The sequence below is a fragment of the Bubalus bubalis genome, chromosome 19 (assembly GCF_019923935.1).
Source record: "Bubalus bubalis isolate 160015118507 breed Murrah chromosome 19, NDDB_SH_1, whole genome shotgun sequence".
NCBI classification, from domain to species: Eukaryota; Metazoa; Chordata; class Mammalia; order Artiodactyla; family Bovidae; genus Bubalus; species Bubalus bubalis.
In genome coordinates this window covers 71,162,792-71,178,806 of record NC_059175.1, presented here as the reverse complement: position 1 = coordinate 71,178,806, position 16,015 = coordinate 71,162,792, and the positions used below count along the sequence as shown (strand labels likewise).

Here is a 16,015-nt window from a genome sequence, read left to right as displayed (position 1 = left end):
TCTCTGTCCACTACCCAGGCCCCTGGTTCCCCCGCCCCCACTGTGTACAAGGTGCCGTCAAAGCACATCTGCAGCTGAGAAGGAAATGATTGCTTTTCTTTCCCTCCTGCTTCTCTTGGGTCTGGACTACTCGTGTCTTTAAAGCCAGAGAGAGGCTCTGCTTCTTTCCCTCTACTGAGAGAGGAAAGCCCACCCTTCCCAGCCTGGCCTGCATGGCTGGTTTACAGAACCACCTCTGAAGACAGAGGTCGGCCGTGGGCCATCCCTGCAGACAGTCCCCACCCCAACTCCAGGGTCTTCTCCAGAGGCAGACCTGCGGCTGGGGTCCAAGTTCCAGCCCCCGAAGCTCAGGCGTGGTCGCTGGGCAGGGCGGGGGCCGGAGCCTGCTGCTGGGGAGGACGTTGGCCTGGTGGCCTGGCGTCATGACCTCTGTGTCAGCGCGCATCCTGTGCATCAGCAGGGAATCTCGGTGCTTCTTCTCTTTGGGACTTGAAACCAGGTGAATGATAAGGCTGTCCCACCACGGCCACCGCCTTCGGCCCGTGCGCTGGTCTGGAGAAAGCAAAGCCTGAAGCGCTTCCCTGGGGTGTCTATTTCAGGAACACCCCTCTCCTCGGCCCCTTGCCCTGCCAGGAGCCGCAGAGCCGGTTGGTTCCCTTAGAACCGAAGTGGACCACTGAGCACGAGTTAACCAGCTCACCTGTCCTCTGAGCAAGGTGCCCCCGCAGAGGGCCCTGCCTCCAGCCCCACAGCCGCATGGCTCACTCCCTGGAGAGGGGCCCCCACTCTGCACAGGCCTCTCCTCAAACTTGCGATTTTTAGTTTTTCCCCATCTGTTAAAAAGACATGTGTTTATTGTAAAGGAATAAAAAGTCCAGAACTGAAACAAAAGTCTCCCCCCAACTCCACAATAGGAGTAACTTCTGCTAACAATTTATTGGGGGTCTTTCCAGACATTCTCCACGCAAATGCAGATAGAATTATTTCTGCACAAGTGGGATCATGACAAAAATACGCTATGAGACCGGCTGCGTTTTTCACTCAACGAGGCATCCTGGACATTTTTCCTCAAGAGTCAGCCCAGATCCTGACCGTTTAGGAGCTGGGGGGTAGGGGGTGGGGGTCCTACCCTGCGGGGGTCCTGGTGCTGGTTCCCACCGGGGGCCACCTGTTAGAGGCAGGGCTGCGGCGAGGACACACGGACGTGCACACACACTTGTGCACACACACACTTGTGCACACCCCCCCAGTGTGTCTGTGGGAGCGCCCGCGAGCAGGCCCCTGCTTCTCCCTGGGATGCTGGGCTTGATGAGGCCATCGTGTTCCAGCCCCAGTGTCCCCCTCGGACAAGGTGGCCTGCTGGGAGGAGGGGTCATCGAGCCCCAAGGCCCCCTCCTTCCCCATCACGTCGAGTCTGGTGCCCACCCTGGACTCGATGGCTCATCACCAGTATCAACCGAGCGCCCCGGGCTCGGCACTCACTGTCACTGGCATTAACTGTGGTCAGAGGCCAGCGCCGGGCAGAGGATGTGGGTTTCTGAGGGGTGGACAGAGCACCGGGCTGCTCCTGGTTCCTCCCAGGTGGCCGTGAAAGTGGGGCTAAGATGAGCTCTTGGTGCCCAAGGGTGAACGTGACACCTGGAGCTGAACTCCGCCAGGTTCCCTCCAAGTGTCCCCATCAGGACGGCCACTGTGACCCCGGGGCAAGCCCACCAGGTCTGAGGGGCCGGCCCTGACCACCCAGGGGGTCAGGAGGCCCCTCAGTGGGACCCACGTGGCCGCCCCCCGGGAACTCCTCTGAGGGCCTGAGGGCCCCAGGGCTCAGCCATCGAGAGGCAGGTGGCCTGACAGTCACGGAGCTGGGCAGCGTGCCCCTGCCGGGGTCACTCTGCTCCCTGTCACGCGCAGGGAGGAGGGACGCTTCCCTCGGCCTCCTCGTCCCCATGGTCATCCTCCTCTGCTTTCTGCCTCTTTCAGGGAATTCTTCTGGGCGGTGCTCGCTGAATAATTCCCAGAAACCAGCCTCCAGGCAGTGAGAGCCCAGAGCAAGGTTTTCCCTGGAGCCCCGGGGAGCGAGACTGCAGAGAAAGTCTGAGAGGCTCCCAGTGAGGCCCACCTCCACCCGAGAAGGTCCTGCCTTCTCCAGGAGGACTGAGCACAGGATGCAGCACCTCGGCCAAAGGTGTCCAGCAGGAGACTGAGGACCTTAGCGAGCAGAAGGCAGCACAAAGGACCCGCCCCTCCCCGCTGACCTCAGGGCCAGGCCAGAAAAGACCAGCCTTTCCCTGGACGCACAAGAGCCGTGGGCCTTCGCCACCCCTCCAACCCTGGCTCCCGGGTGTGGGGGGAAGGAGACACGTGAGGAAGCCACACCTCTTGAGAGCCCCGCTTCGTCACCCCAAACAGGGAAACCGGTACAGTGGGGCGGAACACACCCTTGAGGCCCCTGAGAGGACACTTCAGGTCCAGGGACCATCGGCTGTGGTTTCCTCACGCTGCCCACCCCCTTATGAAGGCTGATGTCCACTTGAAAACCGCCCAGGACAGCTCCCTGCCCCGACCAGAATCAGCCTGGTAAGTCCAGGTTTCTCCTACGGAATCACATGGGGACTCCTCCTCTAGGCTGGATTTGAAATATCCTCGGTGTCTCCCCTAGACCCCCACCTCTGGCATTTAAACTACTTGATTTATAACATTTCTATGGCCACGTGCCGTGGACTGCATGCTGTGTGCCCCCCAGATCATATACTGACCACGTGCCGTGGACTGGGTGCCATGTCCCCTGAGATCATATACTGACCACGTGCCGTGGACTGGGTGCTGTGTGCCCCCTGGTTCATATACTGACCATGTGCCGTGGACTGGGTGCCATGTCCCCCCAGATCATATACTGACCACGTGCCGTGGACTGGGCACTGTGTCCCCCCAGATCATATACTGACCACATGCCATGGATTGCGTACTGTGTTCCCCTCCAGGTTCATCCAGTCACTCGTCCACCCATCCAGCAAGTGATTTCTGAGAACCTGTCCTGTCCGGGCCGAGGTCCAGACACTCACCAGGCTCCGTGGAACTTAGAGTGGCCAGAGTGAGTAGTCAGGCAGCAAAGAAACATGCAGGGATGGGGGGGCTTCCCGGGACCAGGGATGTACCTCCTGAGGAGAAAAAGCAAGAGGGGCCGTGGAGGTGTGTGCAAGGAGCTTCCAGGTGCAGGACACCTGTGCAAAGGCCCCGAGGCAGGACCATGCTTGGCACACATCAGCCAGCAATGCAGCTGGTGCTGCTGGAGTGGAGGGGCCAAGGACGCGGCACAGGACGACCTGGGGTTGGGGGTTCTGGGACAGTGGAGGTGCTGGGGGGGTGGGGCTGCCAGCTGGACACTGGGGGGCCCTGGGGGGGACGGGGCTGCCAGCTGGGTGCTGGGGGGCCTTGGGGGGGGACGGGGCTGCCAGCCGGGCACTGGGGCTCCCCGGCCCTACACTCCCATGGACACACCCCACTGGTGTGAGGGAGACACTCTGGGCCCCGCCTCCCCCACAGCGAGGGGTCCTGCCTGTTGACGGCTGCCCCCTCATCCTCACGCCCGTCTTTGGCTGGAGGAGCCATGGCGATACCTGTCCCTGGGTGACAAGGTCTGCCCAGCGTCCAGGGCCATGGGGAGCCCCGATCCAGGACACCCCTCCACACACTTGGCCACGCACACCCTGGCACCCTGGGGCCGTGAGAAACAGCGTGCGGCCCAGCTCTCTGACCCATGGACTCTGAGTCCTGAGACTCTGGAGGCTCCCCTCCCCCTGGGGGACCCAGACGCAGCGGCCTCGGGAGGGGGTCCCAGCAGCATGAGGGAGCCCCCACCTGGTGCCACCCTGGGGCAGCCTGCCCTTAACTCCACTCGTCTGTGCACCGTCCAGGCCGACGCTCCGGAAGGCTGGAGACCTGGAGCTCGCTGCAGCAAGCTGACCAGCCTCAGGACCCCGTGCTCCCAACCACAGCGCGAGGGGGCTTTGCCCTGTGCAGCTCATGCCCGGGACCCGCCCCGTCCCGCAGGGCCTGCCCCCCACGGCCGTCCACCCCCACCCCACCTCCCCGGGATCCTCTGCTGCAGAGGCTTCCCACCTCCTCTGGGCCCTGGGTGCTCTCTGAGTTCCCAGGGCGGCCTCAGTGTCCACTCAGCCAGCTCGCCCCCCTTCTGCAGAGGCAGGGGAGGTGGGAGAGAGAAGGGTTAGGGTTAGGCTCCCGGCTGCAGCTCTTGCGGCATCAGCCCTCTAATCACAAACGGAAAGCCGCTCTCACCCATCGTGCACCCCTTCAGGGGCTGCCCCCGCCCCAGGCTGTACCCCCAGACTTCCAGCTGCCTCCAGCCCAGGCCTGTCCTGCTGTTCCCGCCATGCTGGCCTGAGTGGCCCCCACTCCATCTCCAGCCCTGCTCTGGCCTCGCACCTGAGACGAGCACCCCTCCTGAGAGTAGGGGGCCCATAGGAGGGGCTTGGCCCGGGGCTGACCCGCAGGTCAGGGGTGGGTCCAGCTGCTCCCCGGCTCCCTGGGAGGTTTACGGCGGGCTGGGGGGACGGTGGTCTGAAGCGTGTCTTCCACCTTCCTGCCCCTGGGCGCTCTCAGCGGTGAGTGGGGCCATCAGTCAGCACCCCATTTCCCGGGCCTGATGGGCAGGGAGGGTGGTACCTGGCCCCAGCAGTCAGGCTGCAGCGGGTAAGGGCTGAAACCCCCTTCCTGGGGGCGCAGAGGGAGAAGCCCTCCCGCCCTGGGGGTCCTCATGCAGAGCCCTTGACAGAGGTCCCGTCAGCAGGACCAGGGGGCACAACAGCGACAGCTAGGGCTGGCCAGGACCTGGGAGGCCCAGGAGAGCCCAGGTCAGCCACCAGGCCCCTGCTGTCGCCCTGAGTAACACCAGGCTCCGCCCTCAGGGGTGACAGTCACCAGGTGCCGGCCGGGGAGCCCACAGAGGGGGCTGAGTGGCACCCCTGCCCAGGTCCCCGCCGCCCCCAGCCACCATCACCTCCCCTGTCACATGCCACGTGTCCCGTGGACTCCAGGGCTGGTGGCTGAGGGCACTGCCTCCGCCCCTGCGACAGACTCCTGGGTCTGGGGTCAAGGTCTGTGCTGCATCCATGGAGGAACTGATTCTGGAGGCCCAGCCTGGCTGAACAGCTGTTACCAGCTGGCCGAGCACAGGGCCGCCTCCTTGCCCGAGTCCAGGCCGCTCTGGCAGGAAATCACTGGAATAGCACTGGGGAGACAGAGGAGGAGGTCAGAGTTCACCACCGCCCTCCCCCAGAGGCGGGGGGCAGAATCTGTGGTTATTTCCTAACGACCTTGCGCAACGAAAAGCAGCTGGACCGAGGTGCTGACAGCTTCAAGCCTGCTCCGGTCTCTCGGTCGATTCCGCATTTCAGAGAAATCGCGCGTTTCAGCAAGCCCGTGGGGCCCGCGGGGAGGCGGCTGAGCACCCCGCCATGGACTCGAGACCGTGGCTGCAGAGCCCTGAACAAGCGAGGGCCAGGGCGCCGGGGAACGTGCAGAGGGCGGGGGACCCTGGGAGCGCCAGGGCGCCTGCGCCACTTGCGTGCACGCGCGTTTGTGAGCCCCGCTGGCAGCCCCGCCCCCCCAGGCCCCCAGATGTGCAGGCATGTGTACAGGCGTGTGAACGCGTGTGTGCTTGTTCGGGTGTGAGCACACGTGTGTGCGTGTGAGCGTCTTGGGGGGGGGTGGAAGGAGGAGGTCCTCCTCCAGCCCCCTTCTGCTCCTGGACCTTGAAGAGGACATGGTGAGGCCACCATGTGGGCCCCCCGGCAGTCACCGAGAGAAGGCGATGTGGGCCGCTGGGGTTCACTGAGGTCGCGCAGGCACTGCCGCGGTTGCGGGGGACACACGGAACCTCCGGGCGTCACGTGAGCAGGTGGCGTCCTGACCAGCCGGCCATGAAAAGGCCCCAGAGCAGACACTGGAGAGGCGCATGCGGCCCTCTCGGCTGGGCAGTGGGCCTGGTCCTGTCCAGAGGGCCTGAGCCCAGGCCGCCTACCTCCTGCCAGCGGCTCCAAGGGCATGGGCTGACCGGACCTCCTCCCTGGAGCCAGGAAGGACGACTCGGACCAGTAGGGCTGTGACCACTCCCCACGGCCCTGGGGGAGGGAGCATGGGTCCCCACCCGTCACCCAGCCCTGGGAGCCTCTCCCCTGGAGTCGGAGAGCTGGGCCCCCGGCAGCACAGGAGCTGGGGGAGGCTTCTAAGGGCGTCCGGCATCCGGGTGGGCGGCAGGGTCTCCTTCCTTCAGGGAAACGGTGGCTGGGCTGGTTCTGCAGATGGGAGGGGGTCCGTGCCAGGCAGCTCAGGGAAGGCCCCCACTTCCCCATCTCCTCTGATGGGGGCTTTGCAGGAGCTGGGGTCTGGGGGCTCCACTCACAGGGGTCTCCCTCCGGCTGGACATCCTGAGCCCCGGCTGTGGGTCCACTCTGAGCCAGCTCTGCCCTCTGGGACCTCAGGAGATGCCCTCGGGACTCCTGCTGGCTGGGGCTTGGCAAGCACGTGCAGGACGATGGGAGACCCCTCAGCCAGGCGCCCCACCCCAGGGACACGCTCCGGCCAGGCCCCTGGCGCTCCCAGCCGGATTCGAGCAGCAGGTGGTCACCCTCACCCATCCTGTCGAGGCTGCCAGTCCAGGGGAGCGGAGGACCCGGGCGCCTGCTCAGTACTGCCGGACCTCCGGCCGCTCCAGGCATGGACGGGGGCTTGGGGATCCGGGCAGCTGCCGTCCACAGCAGACTAAGCAGCTGCTCCAATGCGCTAAGACTCACCAAGGATAAACACCATCCAATCACAGAAGAAGAGAAGGTGCAGGGATTTTTTTTCCTATATAGAAATATTAAACTTCCGTAAATCGGAAACAGAAAGCAAGTCTGAGAGCAGACTGGGTGACTGTTCGCAGCAGAAGACGGGCAGACAGGCCCCTCACATGCAAGGAGCTCCCGCTGTTTAGGGCAGACAGGTCCTTCACATGCAGAGAGCTCCTGTTGTCTAGTTGCTAAATCACGTCCGATTCTTTGCGACCCACAGACTGTAGCCCGCCAGGCTCCTCCGTCCTTGGGATTTCCCAGCAAGAATAGTGCAGTGGGTTTCCATTTCCTTCTCCAGAGGATCTTCCCGACCCATGATCAAACCCACCTGCACTGTCTCCCCCACTGACAGGCGGATTCTTTACCACTGAGCCACCAGGGAAGCCCAGCAAAAGCTCTCACCCACGAATAAAAATTATACTGTAATAACTATAGAAATGTAATTAATGTAAGCATTAATATAGAAGTCAATCTTGATCATAGCCAAAGAAATAAATACTAAACAAAATAGAAACTAAACAAAAATGAGACTTTTTCAGTTTCTCATTGGTTTCAGAATGCCAGGGGCTTGCCTGTAGGCTGCTGCTGCTGCTGCTGCTGCTAAGTCGCTTCAGTCGTGTCCGACTCTGTGCAACCCCATAGATGGCAGCCCACCAGGCTCCCTGTCCCTGGGACTCTCCAGGCAGGAGCACTGGAGTGGGCTGCCATTTCCTTCTCCAATGCATGAAAGTGAAAAGTGAAAGTGAAGTCGCTCAGTCGTGTCCGACTCTGTGCGACCCCTTAGACGGCAGCTCACCAGGCTCCTCCATCCCTGGGACTCTCCAGGCAAGAGCACTGGAGTGGGTTGCCATTTCCTTCCTCAGCGCATAAAAGTGAAAAGTGAAAGTGAAGTCGCTCAGTCGTGTCCGACTCTGTGCGACCCCATGGACTGCAGCCCACCAGGCTCCCCGTCCCTGGGACTCTCCAGGCAGGAGCACTGGAGTGGGTCGCCAGTGCTAAGGGACGTGTAAACTGGCGAGGGCGTTCTGAAAAGCAGTGCAGCTCGGGACGTCACCAGCGTGGGAGCGATTCCACACCTCTGCCAGGCAGCTCAGGGCACAGTTGGAAAAGGGTCAGTGATTTGTGACAAGGACAGGCGTGACTCAGCACCTTCAATCATAGAGCGGGAACGCTGTGACCGAGGCATGTGGGAACCAGTGCGCATCCTGTGCCGAGAAGCTGCAGGCAGGAACGTAGATCTTGCTTTTAAGGAATCTTTGGTTGTGCAGAGAGTGACCATGAAAAGTTTTCAGTAAAACAAGCAGACACAAAACTCTGGCTAATGAAGTGGTTATCTTGGGGAGGCGGCACTGGGGAAATTTTCATTTCCTTCTTCTTATTTAATTTCTACATTTTCTAAATTTTCCATAGTGGTAAGAACTTTTATAACGAGAAAAGGTAATGAACTTCTCTTTTTACAAAAATACAACCTGGAAAAATAATTCTGATGAACGTGTACGATGTGTGTTGTGAATATTAAGAAGCTTTCTGATCCATATCGGCAGATCTCAAACACCCCAGGCGTTGCCAACACACTGGCCCTTGGGCACGGCTTGGGCCCTGGGTGGCTCTGGGTCCGCTGCCCTCGCCTGGCCCCTGGTGACCAGGGCAGGAGGTGGGAACATACCTGGGTGGGGGCACTGCTGGCCGTTCTGTGCTGGAAAAACATGTACCCTCCACTCCTCGCCATCCGGCCTGAGTGGAAACACCCAGCTCCGCTCAGCTCTGCTGAATCCAACGCACTCGGCACCTGCGGTGGGAATCCCGCCTCCAGATCCCTGGTCCTCTCCCGTGTCGTCCTTTCTGGACAAAAACATCCATGAGGCTGCGTTTACGATAACTTGAGTCAGCTCTGTGGTGCTGACCACAGAGAGGGTGGGGGGCTAGCCCCACGCGGAGGCGACCACAGAGAAGGTGGGGGCCAGCCCACGCAGAGGCGACCATAGAAAAGGAGGGAGCCAGCCCACACGGAGGTGACCACAGAAAGGATGGGGGGGACAGCCCCATGCGGAGGTGACCACAGAGAAGGAGGGGGCCAGCCCCACGTGGAGGCGACCACAGAGAAGGTGGGGGGCCTGAGGGTCAGAGACTGAAATCTGCAGCCCCCTCCCCGCCCTGCCCCCTGTTCTCAAGGACACTGGCCTCTGCTCTGCCTGGAGGCACTGGCTTCTGCTCCAACCTCGGCTCTGACCTCAATTCTGACCTCTGTGCTGACCTCTGTACTGACCTGCGTTCTGGCCTCTATACTGGCCTCCATGCTGACCTCCGCTCTGACCTCTATACTGACCTCGGCTCTGACCTCCGTGCTGACCTCCGCTCTGACCTCTATACTGACCTCGGCTCTGACCTCCATGCTGACCTCCGCTCTGACCTCGGCTCTAACCTCTGTGCTGAGCTCTGTGCTGACCTCCGCTCTGACCTCCGTACTGACCTCCACTCTGACCTCAGTTCTGACCTCCATGCTGACCTCTGCTCTGACCTCTATACTGACCTCCACTCTGACCTCGGCTCTGACCTCCATGCTGACCTCCGCTCTGACCTCTGTGCTGACCTCCACTCTGACCTCGGCTCTGACCTCCGTGCTGACCTCGGCTCTGACCTCTGTGCTGACCTCCGCTCTGACCTCGGCTCTGGCCGAAGGCTCTTTCAGGGCCCAGGAGGTGACCATGCTTCTCGGTGGAGGAACCTACTGATTCCAGTCTGGCCTCGTGGGTGTCTGGAAACTGCACAGAAGGAGGAGGAGGAGGGGAAAGAGGAGGCTCCCGGCCGTGCCCTGGGAAGGTCCAGGTGGCTTCCCAGGCCGCTGCCCGACCAAGCACTTAGTCTGGGACACCACCCCTCTGCACTGTGGTGTGGGCCCCTGTCCTCAGGTGCGGGTCCCGCAGGGGGTCAGCAGGGGATCCCAGGGCGCACTAGCGCCCACCCCATCGCCAGACCCCACGGCAGCCGCGGGCGGGCAGCCTGGGAATGCCGCCTGTCCCTGGGGCTGTGACCGCTTCTGAGAGCAGGAGCGCCCTGCCCTGGAAGGATCCGGTCTGGCCTCCTCTGTGCTTCCCGCAGGACACTCTCCCAGTTAGCCAGCTGCCCACAGACCTGCTGGGTGGGGGGCGGTGGGGAGGACGGGACAGGGCCCGAGTGTCCCCCCTCGGGCTCAGCCCCACCGCAGACGCGTCTCCTCGCCTTGAAGACGAGCCTGGGACCTGATGCGATCTCGGGAGGCACTTTCAGAGGCTGCAGGGCGGCAGACTAATCACGGAGGACGCCGCTAAGCCCAGCCCTGCTCTTTGAAAGCTCTGAGAACTGATTTTATCAACAGAGCAACTGTCCCGCAGGCTCCAGGGCCTGGAAGGGAAGACACGGGCCGGGGCAAGGACCCCACCTGCCCGCCTCCTCCCACATGGCCATCCTGGAGCCCGGATGGGCAGGGCGGTCAGCGGCCCCATGCCAGGCTTAGACCTCTGAGTGAGCCTGAGCTGGTCTCAGCTGCCGGGCGGCCCCACACTCTCCTCCTGCAGAGGACGGACAAGACACAGCAAGTGGCCCCGCGTGACCCACCTCCCCGGGGGCTGGGACACGTGGGGAGACTGAGTCCAGTGGCGGAAGGCCCACAGCAGGAGCGGGGAGCCCAGGGCAGAGTGTGCACCCCAGGCAGGAGGCTAACAGGGTCCCACAGGCAGGCCGTGGTGAGGACATGCCCGTCGGGGCCACAGGAAGGGCCCTGGGCAAACAGCCCTGGGCTGCCCTCGTGGGAAGGGCTGACGGCAGCCTGGCAGGGGTCATAGCGTAGCGGCAGCACCGTCACGGCACACATCACGCCCACCGAAAGGGGGACGGCAAGGAGGGGCCCCAGGGAACGTCCCCCGGGGATGGTGACTGACAGCCCCACGGCCAGACGGGGAGGGGGCCACACCGAGGACATCACAGCAGACGTCACAGTGCAGGAATGGTGGCCAACACGGCCCCACGGGGGGCGCGGCCACGCTGCGGGCACCACAGCCGGCGCCACAGCGGCTCCAGCCCGAGTGTCAGCGAGACGGGAGCACCGGCTTGGCGGGCACCAAGGGCTGGCGACATGTCCTCGGGGGTCCGTGCCAGGCCCAGGGGCTGGGGCTGCTGCGTCCCAGGGTCCCCTCTGAGCTGGGATCGCTGCCGGGGGTGGGGGTGGGAGCCCTCCAGGACCAGGGTGGGTTGGGGTGTGGGCAGAGGTCTGGATTCAGCCCAGGGTGCCCCCCACCCAGGGGATCCGGCTCCTCTCTCCGGGTCAGCACTTGGCCCCTCGCCCACCATCACGGCTTCTCGTCTACACCCCTCCTAGCCAGCGAGGGCCTCACTGGGGGCGGGGCCTGTGGGTGGCAAGCACTTAGTTGACCGGCCAGGGACACCGGCCAGACCCCTGGCACTGCAGCCTGGCAGGCTGCCATCCGTGGGGTTGCAAGTGCCTCATGACGCTCCACCTGCAGATTCTTAACTCAAGGTGTCTCCTGAAACCACACCCGCACTGCTCAGCTGGGGGCGGGGGATGACTTGCTTACCCCGCCTCGTGCCCCCCGGCACAGGCAGACAGCCTCTCCCAGGAGCCCAGGCTTGGCTGGGGGCCCACTCCCCACCCCCGCGTCAGCCAGCAGGACTGGGAACCTAGGGGGGCATGGCCCCAGGCGGGGTCTTCTGCCTGCAGCCCAAAGACGGGGGGCCCAGCCTGAACCAGCTTCCCCAGAAAGGCCCGGCAGCTGGAGTCCAAATGGGGGGCACAGCCTCACCGCCCCGGGCTGGGTGGGCTTGGTCAGCGAGCGGCCGAGATAGCCCCTTTGGGGGCTGAGGCTGCAGAAGCCAGGACAGAGGAGCCTGGCGGGCTGCCGTCCGTGGGGTTGCAAGGAGCTGGACTGAAGCAACTGAGCACACACGTGCTGAGGAGGCAGCAGCCGCAGGACCCAGCCGGCACGGAGAGAAGGCAGTTCCAGTGCTTTCTCCAGAGGAAAAGGCCTGCGGAGGCCAGACTGCCTTCTGGCTGGTGAGCCCAAGCGCCAGGCGGATGTCCATTTCCCAAGCCGGCCTTCCAGCCCCTCCTGGCTGGGCTCCAGTTATGAGGGCACCCTGAAATCCAGGAGCAGGTCTCTCCTCACCTCCCAGCCTCCTCGGGCCTGTTGCTGAAGCCCCTAGGGCTCGCTGGACCCTCCGTACACCCTCGACCCTGTGGAGACAAAGAGGGACGCACACCGGCTCCACAGGGACTGCGTGTCACAGGGGCCTGACTGCCCCGGGTGGGGGTTGCCAACGGTGCAGACAGCCAGGCCTGGAGGCTGAGCTGAGCAGGACGGGGTCCCTCTGGCTCCTTGAGGTGCCCTGAGCTGGAAGCCAGGCAGACGGGCGGGCGTCCCTGCTGGGGCTGGCAGATGGCGCTGTGGGCTGCAGGGTGCCCGGCTGGATGGCCTTCGGGCACCTCTGAGGTCACACACCCTGGGTGAGGGAGTCTGTGCTCGTCCCACTCCAGACGCAGGAGGGGCCTCATGGGGCCGGCAGAGCATCCGTCACTGGGGGAACAGGCGCCCCGGGGGCCTTTCCGAGGAGCAGGTGGGTCCCCCAGCTGAGCTGACGATGGCAGCAGACGGCGGGCAGGAGGCAGGAGCAGCGAACAAAGGGCAGCCCAAGTCAGGGCCGGCCCGTCTGAGCTGCCGCCCAGGGCCCTGGGACTCAGGCCTCAGGGAAAGGGGCCCCAGTCTGCCGCCCCGTCTCCTGTCAGCTGTCCGGCTGAGGGCAGCCAGGTAACCAGGCAGGCAGCGGCCACTCTCTGGAGACTTCAGTTTAGTTCAGTTCAGCCACTCAGTCGTGTCCAACTCTTTGCGACCCCATGGACTGCAGCACACCAGGCCTCCCTGTCCATCACCAACTCCCAGGGCTTACTCAAACTCACTTCCATCGAGTCGGTGATGCCATCCAGCCATCTCATTCTCTGTCGTCCCCTTCTCCTCCCACCCCCAATCCCTCCCAGCATCAGAGTCTTTTCCAATGACTCAACTCTTCGCATCAGGTGGCCAAAGTATTGGAGTTTCAGCTTCAGCATCAGTCCTTCCAATGAACACCCAGGACTGATTTCCTTTAGGATGGACTGGTTGGATCTCCTTGCAGTCCAAGGGACTCTCAAGAGTCTTCTCTAACACCACAGTTCGAAAGCATCAATTCTTCTGCACTCAGCTTTCTTTACAGTCCAACTCTCACATCCATATATGACCACTGGAAAAACCATAGCCTTGACTAGATGGACCTTTGTTGGCAAAGTAATGCCTCTGCTTTTTAATACGCTGTCTAGGTTGGTCACAGCTTTTCTTCCAGGGAGGAAACTTCAATATACGCCCTGTTTTTGCACCCACTGTGGGCCACCTGGAGGCCTTGCTTGGTGAGGCTGGGGAATGATGGCCACTGTCCACCCAGAACAGGGCCAAGTGGAGAACACAGGACACAGCAAAAAGAAGGCCCTTCCAGTGGCCGACACAGAGAGGGTGTGGGGATGCGGTCTGTCGTCCTGGGCCCGGGAGGCGGGTGGGGCGGGGCCTCAGTCCTGGTGGGGTCCTCCCTTGACAGGACCCTGTGAGGTGACGGCCATTGTCCACACCCGCCCCGCCCTCTCCTGCCATCACGCCCGCCCCGAGCACGGGGGTGCAGGCAGGTGGAGCAGGCCGCGGTCACTGCACAGGCCCTTCCTCAGGACCCTGGCAGCCAGAGCGGGTGGGACGTCCTGGCTTCCTCCCATTTCCAGGTGTGGGTGTGGGTGCTAACGCTGCCCCGGCCGGGTCCACGCCCACTGAGGAAGCCCGAGTGTCCTGGTGGGTGAGCCCCCCTCGAGTAGCCCCAGGGAAGCCCCACCTCCGCTCACCTGAGTCTCTGCCATGTGACCCTCCTAGGGTTCATCGAATCCAAGTCAAGAGTTCCCAGCACCAGTGACCTCGAGGGGCTTTCAGGATATCTGGCTGTGCCCCACGGACACGTGGGCAGAGGATCAAACAGACAAACCAGAAGAATGCAGAGGCGTGCCACCAAACCATGAGCAACAAAAAATGAAACAGACAAACTGGAACTATAAAAATTAAAAGAACACCATGAAAACAGGGAAAAGACAGCCCACAAGATGGGAAAAAGATATCTGCAAATCATATATCTGATAAGGAACTTAAATCCATAATATATAAACTCACAACTCAATGGTTAGAAGGACAAAGATTGAACAGACAGCTCTCCAAGGAAGATACGCAGACAAGCACAGAAGACGATTCTGGACATTATCACACACCGGGGAAACGCAACCAAAACCACAGAGACACCACGTCGCCTGCACCATGAACCAAATGCACAGGGACAGGCATCCACGAGGGCGTGGCGCCGCCCCCACGGCCGGCGGGTCGGGAGTGTGGAGAACGCTGGACCTCAGTGCGCTCACTTCCCTCAATGTGAAACAGAGGTCCCTAGGGACCCTGAGAGCCCACGCCAGGTGCCATCCACAGGCTTATGCGTGAGCGTCCGGAGCCCACTGAAAGTGAGGTGACCCAGGCGTACACGGTTCAACAGAACAGGGCCCACCCGCAGCACAGCACGCCACTCAGGCACCGAGAGGCACAGAGCCCCGACATGTTACAGACGAAGCCTGGATGCACTATGCCACGTGGAGGAAGCCAGACTCACAGGGCACACGCCACGGGACGCCCTTCATGTGAAATGTCCCGAATAGGGTGATCTATGGAGGGTGGACACGCCCCTGGCAGCTGGGCGTAGGAAGATGGGCATGCCAGGGTTTCTCTCTGAGGCGCAAAGATGTGCTGAAACCGTCAGGGATGGTTGTGCACATCCATGAAAACACGGACGTCGTGGGCCGTACGGAGCTCGCGGGCACCCTGGGGAGTGTGCACTGAGCTCAAGGAAGCCAAAGAATGAGTGCAAAGGATAACGTTTAAAGTTGCCAGCGAGTCCAGGTCCACGTGGACAGGGTGAGGCTTCTGCTTGACGGTCCCGCTGCCCAGCGCTCTGTGACAAGGTGCCCGTGAGGCCAATGCCAGGCAGCCCTGGAAGGCCAGCTTCACTCCCACCCTCCCAGGACTAGATGACCCCGTGCGTGACAAAGACCAGAGCCTCTGCCGGAAAGGACAAGGCTCGCCGGTCTCTGCCAGCACACCTGGCGGGCATCCTCGCCAACACTCCCACACTGCAGGGTGGGGAGCCAGCAGGCACGCCAGGGCCCCTCCAGGGGTGGGTCCACACGCGGGGTCACAGCCAACCCCCGAGCCGCTGCCCGGTGTGGACATAAACACGGTGCATTTGGAAGGGCTGCCGTCCCCACGCCGACTGTCTGCGTAACACAACAGTATTATTATCGTCACAAAGACACTGACAGGGCCCGTGAAACCACAAGATGACGAACGCCGCACCCTCTCCTCTCTCTCTAGTCACTCAGGCGTGTCTAGCTCTTGTGACCCCACGGACTGTATCCAGCCAGGTTCCTCCATCCATGGGATTCTCCAGGCAAGAACACTGGAGTGGGTTGCGATTTCCTTCTCCAGCTGCACTCTCAGTTGGGGGTTAAAGGCCATGGTGGAGTCAGAGGACAGCGGGGAGAGCCAGGGAGCATTGCTGGGAGAGAGAGGCCTGGGCCCCCATCTGCAGCTGGGAGCCACATGGAAGGCGGCCTCCACTAGGTCAGGGCAGGGCCACCTGCAGGGCCCCGGAGACCCTGCCTCCCAGGGCCAGGGTGGGAGGCAGGTCTTGCTTGAACGGTGGGGCCCCTCTGGGGCTGGCCTCCAGCTGGGGTCTTTCAGAAGAGATGGTGGGAAAGGCTCATGGGCCAGGCTGCCAGCGGCACTGTTCATGACACACGTTCACACCTCCACGGGCAACTTGCTTCCTGGCTGACGGTCGGCCTGGGTCAGGAAAAGGACTCCAGGCCAGCCTCCCGTCCAATTTTGGACTAGCTGTGCGATTGTGGGAACCATGGGGCACCCGTGGTGGAAAGCTGTCAGTCACTCAGTCATGTCCAAATCTTTGGGACCGCCAGGCTCCTCTGTCCATGGGGTTCTCCAGGCGAGAACACTGGAGTGGGTAACCGTTCCCTTCTCCAGGGGATCTTCCCCACCCAGGGACTGAACCCA

At 62.3% G+C, this 16,015-nt stretch overlaps 1 long non-coding RNA gene across 1 annotated transcript; it reads left to right on the top strand.

Annotated features, from left to right (window-relative positions):
* The first annotated feature begins 2,097 nt into the window (after positions 1 to 2,097).
* On the top strand, positions 2,098 to 7,415 carry LOC112580655. Its single transcript, XR_003104998.3, has 3 exons — positions 2,098 to 2,574; positions 2,930 to 3,088; positions 3,912 to 7,415. It is a non-coding gene; the product is annotated as an uncharacterized LOC112580655 (long non-coding RNA).
* The last annotated feature ends 8,600 nt before the right edge of the window (positions 7,416 to 16,015 follow it).